This window comes from Pectinophora gossypiella, unplaced genomic scaffold (assembly GCF_024362695.1).
Source record: "Pectinophora gossypiella unplaced genomic scaffold, ilPecGoss1.1 Pgos_40, whole genome shotgun sequence".
Taxonomy (NCBI): domain Eukaryota; kingdom Metazoa; phylum Arthropoda; class Insecta; order Lepidoptera; family Gelechiidae; genus Pectinophora; species Pectinophora gossypiella.
Window position 1 is genome coordinate 70,153 of NW_026063250.1, and position 14,389 is coordinate 84,541.

The 14,389-nt window shown below is 36.9% G+C and overlaps 2 long non-coding RNA genes across 2 annotated transcripts; both read right to left on the reverse strand.

Moving 5' to 3' along the window:
- Nucleotides 1-1,700: 1,700 nt before the first annotated feature.
- On the reverse strand, nucleotides 1,701-6,551 carry LOC126381223 (uncharacterized). Its single transcript, XR_007568732.1, has 2 exons — nucleotides 6,475-6,551; nucleotides 1,701-2,160 (listed from the first exon to the last, which is right to left on the reverse strand). It is a non-coding gene; the product is annotated as an uncharacterized LOC126381223 (long non-coding RNA).
- Nucleotides 6,552-9,317: 2,766 nt separating this feature from the next.
- LOC126381214 (uncharacterized) lies at nucleotides 9,318-10,915 on the reverse strand. The gene is made up of 3 exons (XR_007568722.1): nucleotides 10,716-10,915; nucleotides 10,414-10,643; nucleotides 9,318-10,106 (listed from the first exon to the last, which is right to left on the reverse strand). It is a non-coding gene; the product is annotated as an uncharacterized LOC126381214 (long non-coding RNA).
- Nucleotides 10,916-14,389: the final 3,474 nt, after the last annotated feature.

Here is a 14,389-nt window from a genome sequence, read left to right on the forward strand (position 1 = left end):
TGAGTTAAGTATAGCGGTAGTTAAAACGTTATATAACGCTTTAGTGAGGAGTAAGCTAGAAATGAGTGCAATTATTTGGTCTCCCCATGAGAATAAATATTGTCTTATGGTGGAGAAAATACAAAACAAATTCACTAGGTATTTATATTTAGTACAATATGGTGTGTATCCTTTCTACCCACTTATGTACCCATCGTTATTTGTACTAGGAATGGTTGGGTACTACCAGTTACAGGTAAGACGGGACGTGACTTTATTAAAATATATTTTTAAAGTATTTAGAGGACAATTTACCAATCCGGAAATTTTGTCCTCACTATGTCTGTATGTACCGGACAATTATTGCAACGTGCGACTGCAACCGCAAATGTTTAAAGTCCCGCTGTCGAGAACCAATCTTGGTTGGTACTCGCCGGTTACTCGCGCGATGCGGATCTTAACGCCCTGGCCCAGGACAACCCGGACGTTGACCTGTACAGCTGTTCGGTGGCCAAATTCACAGATGTGGCATTTAGCTATTGTTCAAGTTAAATAATAATAATTGTTATGTCTTATATGTGTTTGTTTCAGTCGAATTGGTTTTTACTGTAATGGCTGAATGTAAAACTGTAAAAATAAATAAATAAATAAATAAATAAATGATGTCGGTAGCTTCTTCAATGAATGCAGCAGTGTGACAGCCAGCAATCAATAGTGATAGTGACAAGAATCTAGGTACGTTACATGACGACCACGACCACTTTGGCAAAAACGTATCGCTATCGACTAAGAAAAGGATATTATATCTATACGTTATTATAAATATACGTTATTATAAATAAATTAATATTATTTTATTTTTAACAGGAAATACAGAAGGCAAAGAAGCAGATGTCATCAAAGAAGATCTTTGTTCCTGCAATGTTTCCGCAGACGATACATCCAACAGAGCGAAGTGGAAGGAAAAGACTCGGAAAAAAGACCCCACCACCATATGGGAACAATGCAAGAGAGAGAGAGAGAATATAATTTTATATTTTTATTTTTTGATAACATAAAATAAACCAACAATATCCTACACATTTTTTTTATTTCTTTTTGTGTCTGTCTTAATAGTTATTACAAATCTGTGATGCGAAACAAACTATACGAAAACGTCAATCCACGTACAACGCCCGCGAAGCTGCTTTAGCAGCGAGCGCACTTAGCACCATCTAGTTATTATTATAATATATATAGCTACAAACCCACTGACTGATTCACTGACTGACTGACTGACTGACTCACTGACAGGGTTGTTCTCCCAGAAGGAGCGTCGAGGGGTAAAAGTGATGTATGGGGGATGTGATCCAAATCTTCCGGTGAGTATGGGAAAACTTCCAAATCTTGGAAAACTGCTCCGCATCAGGGAGACGCCCTACAGTCTGGCGAAACTATCGCACCTGGAACAATTATTTTTTCACAATACCTATTTAAATCTTGGTCAAATTCAATTCCTGGTGGAAAAAAATCAAAATGGCGGAAAAACAAGATGGCCGCCATACAAAATTTTGTTTTTTCAAAAAATGTCTCAGGGATAAAAACTGTGTATGGGGGTGTAATCGGAACGTATTGTTGAGTATGGAAATACTTCTCGATCTTGAAAACCTGCTCCGCATCAGGGAGACACCCTACGGCCTGGCAAAACTATAAAACCTGGAGCAATTTTTCTTTCGCGAAACATATTTAAATCTTGGTCAAATCCAATCCCCGCTGAAAAAAAAACAAAATGGCGGAAAAACAAGATGGCCGCCATACAAAATTTTCGTTTTTCCCGAAAATGCCTCGGGGGTAAAAATGATGTATGAGGAATGTGATCGAAACATCATGTTGAGTATGGAAATACTTTTCGATCTTCGAAAGCTGCTCCGCATCAGGGAGACACCCTACAGCCTGGCGAAACTATCGCACCTGGAACTTTTTTGTTTTCACGAAGCCTATTAAAGTCTTGGTCAAATTTTATCGCCAGTGAAAAAAAAAAAAACAAAATGGCCGAAAATCAAGATGGCCGCCATACAAATTTTTGTTTTTCCAGAAAATGTCTCAGAGGTAAAAATGATGTATTGGGGTGTGATTGGAACATCATCTTGGAAAACTGCTCCGCATCAGGGGTCACCCTACGGCCTGGCAAAACTATAGCACCTAGAACTTTTTTGATTTCACGAGACCTATTCAAGTCTTGGTCAAATTTTATCGCCGGTGAAAAAAAACAAAATGGCCGAAAAACAAGATGGCCGCCATATAAATTTTTGTTTTTCCAGAAATGTCTCAGAGGTAAAATGATGTATAGGGGTGTGATCGGAACGTCATCTTGGAAAACTGCTCCGCATCAGGGAGACATCCTACGGCCTGGCAAAACTATGGCACCTAGAACTTTTTTGATTTCACGAAACCTATTTAGTCTTGGTCAAATGCTATCGCGGTAAAAAAATGGCAGGAAAACAAGACACGCGAGCAGCTTGCTGCGAGCGAACCACGCGACATCTAGTTATTTTATAATATATATAGCTGGAGACCCACTGACTGACTGACTGACTGACTCACTGACATAATTGTTCTCCCAGAAGGAGCGTCGGGGGGTCAAAATGATGTATGGGGGGTGTGATTGGGACCTCCCGGTGAGTATGGGAAAAATCCTAAATCTTGGAAAACTGCTCCGCATCAGGGAGACACCCTACAGTCTGGCGCAACTATTATACCTGGATCAATTTTTTTTTCGCAAAACCTATTTAAATCTTGGTCAAATTGTATTGTCGGTGAAAAAAAATCAAAATGGCGGAAAAACAAGATGGCCGCCATACAAAATTTCGTTTTTCCAGAAAATGTCTCGGAGGTAAAAATGATGTATGAGAGGTGTGATCGAAACGTCAAGCTGAGTATGGAAAAACTGTTAGATCTTGAAAAACTGCTCCGCATCAGGGAGACACCCTACGGCCTGGCAAAACTATAAAACCTGGAGCAATTTTTCTTTCGCGAAACATATTTAAATCTTGGTCAAATCCAATCCCTGCTGAAAAAAAACCAAAATGGCGGAAAAACAAGATGGCCGCCATACAAAATTTTCGTTTTTCCCGAAAATGCCTCGGGGGTAAAAATGATGTATGAGGAATGTGATCAAAACATCATGTTGAGTATGGAAATACTTTTCGATCTTCGAAAGCTGCTCCGCATCAGGGAGACACCCTACAGCCTGGCGAAACTATCGCACATGGAACTTTTTTGTTTTCACGAAGCCTATTAAAGTCTTGGTCAAATTTTATCGCCGGTGAAAAAAAAACAAAATGGCCGAAAAACAAGATGGCCGCCATACAAATTTTTCGTTTTTCTCGAAAATGCCTCGGGGTGAATATGATGTAAGAGGAATGAGATCAAAATGTCATATTGAGTATGGAAATACTTCCCGACCTTCAAATACTGCTCCGCATCAGGGCGGCACCCTACGGAATGGGAAAACTATCGCTCCTGGAACGATTCTTTTTTCACCAAACCTATTAAAATCTTGGTCAAATTTTATCGCCGATGAAAAAAAAAACAAAATGGCCGAAAAACAAGATGGCCGCCATAAAAATTTTTGTTTGTCCAGAAAATGTCTCGGGTGTAAAAACGATGTATAGGGGTGTTATCGGAACGTCATCTTGGAAAACTGCTCCGCATCAGGGAGACACCCTACGGCCTGGCGCAACTATTACACCTGGATCAATTTTTTTTTCGCAAAACCTATTTAAATCTTAGTCAAATTCAATCGCCGGTGAAAAAAAATCAAAATGGCCGAAAAACAAGATGGCCGCCATACAAAATTTTGTTTTTCCAGAAAATTTCTCGTTGGTAAAAACTGTGTATGGAGTTGTAATCGGAACATCCCGTTGACTATGGAAATTTTTTTTGATCTTGAAAAACTGCTCCGCATCAGGGAGACACCCTACGGCCTGGCAAAACTATAAAACCTGGAGCAATTTTTCTTTCGCGAAACATATTTAAATCTTGGTCAAATTCTATCATGAGTGAAAAAAAATCAAAATGGCGGAAAATCAAGATGGCCGCCATACAAATTTTTCGTTTTTCCTGAAAATGCCTCGGGGGTAAAAATGATGTATAGGAATGTGATCGGATCGTCATGTTGAGTATTTCAATACTGCTCGATCTTGAAAACTGCTCCGCATCAGGGAGACACCCTACGGCCTGGCAAAACTATAAAACCTGCAGGAATATTTTTTTCACAAAACCTATTTAAATCTTGGTCAAATTTTATCGCAGGTAAAAAAAAAACAAAATGGCGGAAAATTAAGATGGCCGCCATACAAAATTTTCGGATTTCTCGAAAATGCCTCGGGGGTAAATATGATGTATGAGGGATGTGGTCAAAATGTCATGTTGAGTATGGAAATACCTCCCGACCTTCAAAAACTGCTCCGCATCAGGGAGACACCCTACGGCCTGGCAAAACTATAAAACCTGGAGCAATAAATTTTTCACGAAACCTATTTAAATCTTGGTCAAATCCAATCGCCGGTAAAAAAAAAACAAAATGGCGGAAAAACAAGATGGCCGCCATACAAATATTTGTTTTATCCGAAAATGCTTCAGGAGTAAAATGATGTTTGAGGGTTTTGATCGGAACGTCATCTTGGAAAACTGCTCCGCATCAGGGAGTCCCCCTACGGCCTGGCAAAACTATAGCACCTAGCACTTTTTTGATTTCACGAGACCTATTCAAGTCTTGGTCAAATTTTATCGCCGGTGAAAAAAACAAAATGGCCGAAAAACAAGATGGCCGCCATATAAATTTTTGTTTTTCCAGAAATGTCTCAGAGGTAAAATGATGTATAGGGGTGTGATCGGAACGTCATCTTGGAAAACTGCTCCGCATCAGGGAGACATCCTACGGCCTGGCAAAACTATAGCACCTAGAACTTTTTTGATTTCACGAAACCTATTTAGTCTTGGTCAAATTCTATCGCGGTAAAAAAATGGCGGGAAAACAAGACACGCGAGCAGCTTGCTGCGAGCGAACCACGCGAAATCTAGTTATTATATTATATATAGCTACAAACCCATGTACTGACTGACTGACTGACTGACTCACTGACAGGGTTGTTCTCCCAGAAGGAGTGTCGGGGGGTAAAAATGGTGTATGGGGGGTGTGATCAAGATCTTCCGATGAGTATGGGAAAACTTCCAGATCTTGGAAAACTGCTCCGCATCAGGGAGACACCCTACGGCCTGGCGCAACTATTATACCTGGATCAATTTTTTTTTCGCAAATTCTATTTAAATCTTGGTCAAATTCTATTGTCGGTGAAAAAAAATCAAAATGGCGGAAAAACAAGATGGCCGCCATACAAAATTTTGTTTTTCCAGAAAATGTCTCGTTGGTAAAAACTGTGTATGGGGTTGCAATCGGAACGTCTTGGTGAGTATGGAAATACTTCTTGATCTTCAGAATCTGCTCAGCATCAGGGAGACACCCTACGGCCTGGCAAAACTATAAAACATAGATCAATTTTTTTTTCGGGTAATATATTTAAATCTTGGTCAAATTCTATTGCGGGTGAAAAAAAACCAAAATGGCGGAAAAACAAGATGGCCGCCATACAAAATTTTCGTTTTTCTCGAAAATGCCTCGGGGGTGAATATGATGTATGAGGGATGTGATCAAATAGTCATGTTGAGTATGGAAATACTTCCCGACCTTCAAAAACTGCTCCGCATCAGGGAGACACCCTACGGCCTGGCAAAACTATAGCACCTAGAACTTTTTTGATTTCACGAGACCTATTTAAGTCTTGGTCAAATTCTATCGTAGTTGAAAAAAAATCAAAATGGCGGAAAAACAAGATGGCCGCCATACAAAATTTTGTTTTTCCAGAAAATATCTCGGGGGTAAAAACTGTATATGGGAGTGTAATCGGAACGTCTTGTTGAGTATGGAGACACTTCTCTTTCTTCAAATCTGCTCCGCATCAGGGAGACACCCTACGGCCTGGCAAAACTATAAAACCCGGATTAATTTTTTTTGGCGAATCCAATCGCCGGTGAAAAAAATCAAAATGGCGGAAAATCAAGATGGCCGCCATACATTTTTTTTGTTTTTCCTGAAAATGCCTCGGGGGTAAAAAATATGTATAGGGGTGTGATCGGAACGTCATGTTGAGTATGGAAATTTTTCTTGATCTTTGAAATCTGCTCCGCATCAGGGAGACACCCTACGGCCTGGCGAAACTATCGCGCTTGGAACTTTTTTGTTTTCACGAAACCTATTTAAATCTTGGTCAAATTTTATCGCCGGTGAAAAAAAAACAAAATGGTCGAAAAACAAGATGGCCGCCATACAAATTATTCGTTTTTCCTCAAAATGCCTCGGGGGTAAAAATGATGTATTGGGGTGTGATCGGAACGTCATCTTGGAAAACTGCTCCGCATCAGGGGTCACCCTACGGCCTGGCAAAACTATAGCACCTAGAACTTTTTTGATTTCACGAGACCTATTCAAGTCTTGGTCAAATTCTATCGCGGTAAAAAAATGGCGGGAAAACAAGACACGCGAGCAGCTTGCTGCGAGCGAACCACGCGACATCTAGTTATACTATATATAGCTGCAAACCCACTGACTGACTGACTCACTCACTGACATAATTGTTCTCCCAGAAGGAGCGTCGGGGGGTCAAAATGATGTATGGGGGGTGTGATCGGGACCTCCCGGTGAGTATGGGAAAACTTTCAGATCTTGGAAAACTGCTCCGCATCAGGGAGATACCCTACAGTCTGGCGCAACTATTATAGCTGTATCAAATTTTTTTTCGCAAAACCTATTTTAATCTTGGTCAAATTCTATTGTCGTTGAAAAAAAATCAAAATGGCGGAAAAACAAGATGGCCGCCATACAAAATTTTATTTTTCCGGAAAATGTCTCGTGGGTAAAAACTGTGTATGGAGGTGTGATCGGAACGTCTTGTTGAGTATGGAAATACTTCTCGATCTTGAAAAACTGCTCCGCATCAGGGAGACACCCTACGGCCTGGCCAAACTATCGCACCTGGAACAATGATTTTTTAGCACAACGTATTTAAATCTTGGTCAAATCCAATCGCCGGTGAAAAAAAACCAAAATGGCGGAAAAACAAGATGGCCGCCATACAAAATTTTGTTTTTCCAGAAAATGTCTCCGGGGTAAAAACTGTGTATGGGGGTGTAATCGGAACGTCTTGTCGAGTACGAAAAATATTATCAATCTTCGAAAACTGCTCCGCATCAGGGCGGCACCCTACGGCCTGGCAAAACTATAAAACCTAGATCAATAAATTTTTCACGAAACCTATTTAAATCTTGGTCAAATTTAATCGCAGGTGAAAAAAAATCAAAATGGCGGAAAATCAAGATGGCCGCCATACAAAATTTTCGTTTTCCCGAAAATGCCTCGGGGGTACAAAATATGTGTGAGGGATTTGATCGGATCGTCACGTTGAGTATTTAAATACTGTTCGATCTTTGAAATCTGCTCCGCATCAGGGAGACACCCCACGGCCTGGCAAAACTATGGCACCTGGAACATTTTTTTTTCCACCAAACCTATTCAAATCTTATTGCCGAATAAGAAATCTTATTGTCAAATTTTATTGCCGGTGAAAAAAAAAACAAAATGGCGGAAAATCAAGATGGCCGCCATACAAATTTTTAATTTTATTTATGAGGGTTTTGATCGGAACGTCATGTAGAGTACAGGTATACTTCCAGGTTTTCGAAAACTGCTCCGCATCAGGGCGACACCCTAAGGCCCGGCAAAACTATGGCATCTGGAACATTTTGTTTTCCACCAAACCTGTTCAAATCTTAGTCAAATTTTATCGCCGGTAAAAAAAAAACAAAATGGCCGAAAAACAAGATGGCCGCCATACATAGTTTTGTTTTTCCAGAAAATGTCTCAGAGGTAAAATTGATGTATAGGGGTGTGATCGGAACGTCATCTTTGAAAACTGCTCCGCAACTGGGGGCACCCTACGGCCTGGCAAACATATCACACCTGGAACGTTTTGGTTTTCATGAGACCTATTAAAATCTTGGTCGAATCCAATTGCCGGTAAAAAAAAAACAAAATGGCGGTGAAACAAGACGGCCGCCATACAAAACTTTGTTTTTCCAGAAAACGTCTTAGAGGTAAAAACAACGTATAGGGGTGTAATCGGAATGTCATGTTGAGTATGGAAGTAGGTACTTCTCGATCTTTGAAAACTGATCCGCATCAGGGAGACATCCTACAGCCTGGTTAACGAGAAAAGTAATATCTAATTTCGAAAGGACGGATAATTGACAACTGTTAATTATAAAATAGGCATCTCGTTCATATGCAATTCTTTTGGCGTGTGCTTTTAACTTAATTTTGTCTTCCTTTTCAGCTGATAAGGAAATGACGGGTGTAACTTAAAATAAAAATATTATATAGATGGCTAATATAAAAACCTATTTTCTTATTGTTAGGGTAAATAATTATTGAAAAAATATAATTTGATGGCAGAGGTATGTATTGTTAAATAAATCAGACATGTAGGTAAGTAGGTATAGAATAGTGTTGCTACCTACCTACCTAAATTGTCAATTGTAAATTGTTGTCCTTATCTCTGTATTTTGTGTCCATTGTGCTCAATAAAGTATTTTATCTATCTATCTATCTAAATTGCTTTTCTTTATTTTGATCAGAATAATAATCGGTAGAAGATGTGTTGTGCCTGGGTGTAATTACAAGGGTTATCATATATATAGGTACTCAAAAATAAATGTAAAACAAGTATAGTAAGTAAGTAAAATCATTATTTCCTCTTCAAAAAACTCATGGATATATAAATACATTTGAAAATAGTTAACTTGAATTTAAACAGACTAAATCACAAAACATTTTTTAAAAAGAAAATATCAATTCTATAAATGCTTTTATGTGTGTGTGTGTGTGTGTCGTGTTGTCCATGAAATTGGAAGATTAAACGAACGCACCTCTGTACAGCGTCATCTATATACTTTTTGGGGAACGTACTGGAAAGTCCCTCATTAGTAAACTACCAAAGGATGTTTCATGTGGAAATTCTCAAGAGGTCATAAATTCAATGCCAGCACGTACCTACATTAAAATGTAACTAACAACTGGTCAAACCATTGTGATTGTGAGATCCTATCAGTAGAAATGGCACTTAACAACATCATTAAACTATATCTTTCAAGATAATTTTAAAAAGAAACAATTTGTTTAAAAAAATAATAAAAGACATATTTTTAGAAATAAGTTGTTTTATTATATTTAGGTATATTTGAAATAATGTCATAGGTGCAACTCATACAAAATATTTCTACAATTAATCAAATTGTTCAAATCTTCTTCTTATCGTGTGGGTTGTGAGGTGACGTACCAACCTCATCAACCCTGGTGTCAGGGTTACTATTGAGCCGCCAAAGGCCCCTGACATGACTCATGTAACGACTACTTACTTACATCAGTAAGTAGTAACCGGGACCAACAGCGTAACGTGTAATTGTTCAAATAAAACATAAATTTAACCAAGTACTCTCGGCCTCTGTGATACAGAGTGGTTGACTAATGGGCTCACAATCCAGAGTTCGAACCCGGTGTGGACATATCACAAAAATTACTTTGTGATCCTTCGGATGGCATGTAAAGCTGTTGGTCCCGGTTACTACTTACTAATGTAAATACATAGTTGTTACATAAACCATGTCAGGAGACTTTAGTGGCTCAGTAATAACCCTGTAACAGGGTCGATGAGGTTGGCCATCCACTTTACAATCTACATGATAGGAGATGATGAGATGTATGGTTACATTATTAGTAAGTAGGTATAGAAAAACTTAACAATAACATTAAAATATACATTGTTATTTTTTATCTATTTAATGATATGATAATTTAAAATGATTTAAGCTCATATGTAGTTTGAACACCATCTATGAACATAAATAGCTACTAACTATATAATATGCAACGGCACACTTAACACAGCTTTACTGTTCACTAGATATTAATGCTTTTGATGTGAGCTCATCCTGCAAACAACCATCCATCTCTAATCCAAGCATCCATCAGGCATCTGAAAGCAAATAAAAAATTAGCTCTTAAAAATTTATTGTAGTTTTGCCGTCCCTATGGAGCCAATAAATATAAATTAGGCGCCCCATACACGTACAACAATATATTGCAGACGATACCTCATTGTAACAATATTATTTAATGTGTAAGGATGGAATTGAAACATTGCCAACATTAAATTGAAATTAGAACAATTTTTAATCATAATTATTGCCTTATAACAATTATGATTCAAACACAAAATTATTAAATGGCTCTTACACAACATAAATTAAATTTCCTTAAATATTTTATTAATATTTTATTACCTGTCTCAGAGATATTTGTTTTTCTATATAATACCACTTATCACTTTTTTCCATAAGCCTATGATTTTGTGTTCTTGAGTGCCTGTCCAAAGATATTCCACAACTTATACAGACACAATTGTTTCCAACTCTCCGACTGGAACATTCTTCAAGAGCTTGTTATTGTTGCTTGCATCTCTTAGTAGGTACGAGTATGAGTTAGTATGACAAAGTCGATCAGCATTTAACACCTATAAAAATATAAATTAATAATAAATAAATGACTTAATAATAACAGTGTTATTTGATTGTATGTTACTTACATTACAATTTATCAACGCACATTATGAACAAACTTTTTATCATATCAGCTCTTTCCAAAATACATAATGGTTCTGGAAGTTTTTACAGTAGAATGTCGACACAAAAACGAGGAAGTAGGGCTCGATTCGATGAACTTGTAAGCTACAAATTGTAACAAAATAGAAAATAAGTAGCACAGGAAAAGATCAAGAGAACTTCAGCAACGACACCAAAAAAAAATATAAATATTTTTTTTTTGTCTTGGTTAACTTGGTTTTCCCCGAAGGGTAAGGCAAGGGGAATTATGCCCATACAGCCATGTCTTACGTATTTCTTTTCTTGATGATTAATGAAATGATGAAAGGTGATGATGATGAAACCTAAGCCCCCACCCTCGGAGTAGACTCCTACTCCGAACCCCAAACGAATTAACTCAAAAGTCCGCATAAACTTTCGAGTTACGAAGCGGTTTCATGTCACGAAGCGAAAATAGGCAGATACACTTTGTTCATTGAATACTCCGATATAATAACACTCGCGAATGTCTTCCGACTAACTTAATGCGGTCATTAACCACAAAACACCACTTGGTATTAATTATTTAGATTATTCAATGAAGAAAGCAACTGTCCCGTTCCCGTTTCCCGCCAAAAAGCCAAAATATAAATAATCTACACTACGTTCATTTTTTTTTTTGGTTATTTTGTCCATAGTACAGGCAAAGGAAATATAACCCATACAGCCAAATATACTACGTTAAATTCGTGAAAAACAATAAACGTATTTTGTTTTTTTCAAATCGGTAGGCAATAGAATCTACAGGTTTCGCTAAGGTATTTTATGCCATATAGCCTCATTTTCTGTTATAATAGCGCGGTCTCACACGGGAGGATTCTAATTTCCTGGGGCCATAAACTTAAATTACTAACCAGTTTTCTTTGCGCCATCGCCCATGGATACACAGCGCTATCTCTATTTTTTTGGGGAACGTAGCCTGGAATGTCCGCATAAACTTTCGAGTTATAAAGCGGCTTCTTGGCACGACGCAAAAATAGATAGTACCACTTTGTTTATTAAACATCTATTTATATATTTTTCCGATATAATAACACTAAAGCGAATGTTTTTCGATTACTTCTTCACTTCGTATTAAGTATTTAGATTATTCAATGAAGAAAACAACTTTCCCGCCCAGAAACCACGAAAAAATTTATTAAAATACTTAATCTACAATTAGATTAGAAGTGACAAAAATCAATTAGATTTTATATTGTTTATTTATTAATTCCATCGACATCTATACGACCAAGTGAATAAATAAGTACCTCAATATTTTTCGATATTGGCTGTTTGAATCTGCTTTGCAGAATTTCTTTGTTAGCAGGGCTGCCAGATGTACGATTTAAATCGTACTCGTACGATTTTTTGGCATTTCTACTCATGTACGATCGCAGGACTACGATCGTACGGAAAATGTACGATTTTTCGGTACCTGGCAACATTTCGTAATAAAACAAATGTGTTACTCCGGCAGCTTTGATTTTTTTCAACGTTGCAGGCATTTTTCAATCACAAGTGCAGAAGAAATTAAAAAAGATACGATTTAGATGGCGCCATTCTATCGGAATTGGACTGTCTTGAACCTACCAATGCTGTTTACAGTAATTACAGTAAAAAGTACCAACGTTACTGCCACTCATGATACTGGTTCCAAGAATAATAATGACGAATATTAGTATAAGTCTAATAAACAGTTTTATTGCATTATTTTTCTGATTCTTAACGAATTATTCTCATTTTTCATAAAAACTTTGAACTTTTAAGTTGTACTATCTTTTCATTTCAAAATTTCCTTGGAATACGATTTTTTTGTAGTTGACGTACGATCATGCCTTTTTTTCATCTGGCAGCCCTGTTTGTTAGTCTCATGGAAAAAAAAAGTAAATTTCGTACCCAAACCGTTGGCGCGAAAAAGTGACAAGCGTTTTTTCACTTGTATTTCAAGATTTCCAAAGGTAAGTCGATTTTGTTTGTTATTAATAATTTAACAATTATTTTATAAATATGTATGTAGGTATATAATAAGATATACTAATCTTACATAATTATTATAATTGTAAGATCTTTAACTTTCTGTACTGATTTTCTCTTTTTCACATAATGAAAGTGAAAAGGTAAGTACCTAGCTACTTAAAAGCTATAATTCTTATTTTATTCTCTATTACATAAACACAAATAATACAGAAGTGATTTGTTTACAGATGAAGCGTTCAAGCGTTGAAATTCCATCGTGCTCTACAATGCTCCGCCGTCGCGTCGACGACGAGCAGCAGGGCCTCTACGACGAGACTGCTGCAACCTGCATCGGTGCCGGTAAGTGCCTATTTAGATTTGAACGACCTTAATACCTAATGCACATTTTTTTTATGTTAAATCCATTTTACGAAACGATCAATTGATTTTATGATGATTATAATGTCTAAAATAGCCGCTTGACGTCAACCATGGAAAAAACTTTACTTAATAACAGGCATTAGGTACCTACCTACTTAAATCAATTGCATTACTTATGCTGTGTGACTAGAATAGATGATACGTAGTTAATTACTATTATTAATGTTTTATTATATAAGCTGTTGGTGTACCTTTTTTATAAATAAATAAATAAATAAATATTTTTTAGAATATTTAAGTAAGTAGGTATATGAAGTTAGTTAACCTATGATAAATTTATATGGAGATCATAACACTATAGATAATAATAATAAGATTGAATCATTTTTGAATTATAACAATCCGAGTGTGATTCTGGCTTGACATCATCATATGTTGTAGCACAACAGTAACATTACTCATCTTCTTCTTCTATCGTGTGGGTTGTAAGGTGGATTACCAACCCCATCAACCCTGGTGTCAGGATTATTATTGAGCCGCCATAGGCCCCTGACATGACTCATGTTACGACTATGTACTTACATCAGAAAGTAATAACCGGGACCAACAGCATAACGTGCCTTCCAAAGCACGGATCTTTTTACTTTTTGGACAATCAGGTGATCAGCCTGTAATGTCCTAACCAAACTAGGGATTACAAAGTGATTTTTGTGATTTAATCCCACCGGGATTTGAACCTGCTCACTCATTAGATGAGCTGTAATAAGTAGGTCTGTAACAAATTATAATACAAACAAAAGTTAACCTATGACCATAGTATTATTACTTATTCTATGCTATAGCAGTCACTCTTTTAATATTCTGTGTGAAAAGTTAAATATTTCTAAATAATCGTGAAAAAGCCAACTAAGTATGTCTGTTTTATGTGTAGAAGTAGGGTATTTTATCCAAAGTGACAAGTTACTACAGATGGTTAAATACAACTATAACCAATCTTAGAGGTAATGATATTATAAGATATTAACTATCTAACTAAGAATTATAGAAATAAGTAATTAGGAAACAAAATTATTATAAAGCTACCTACTTAATTATATAACACAGCTATTTATAATAACAAAAATAGAGATATTGAAGCTTTGAAGTATTTAGTTTATCTGAAAAAAAAAGTTTGAATGCTATAATAACATTTGTCTACAAGAAACTTTTTTAAATTACTGTCAAAGAGTGTATGTAGGTTTGTCTATATTTTGAATATGGTTAGGGATATGGTTATATATCTTGATGACCATGTGATGGG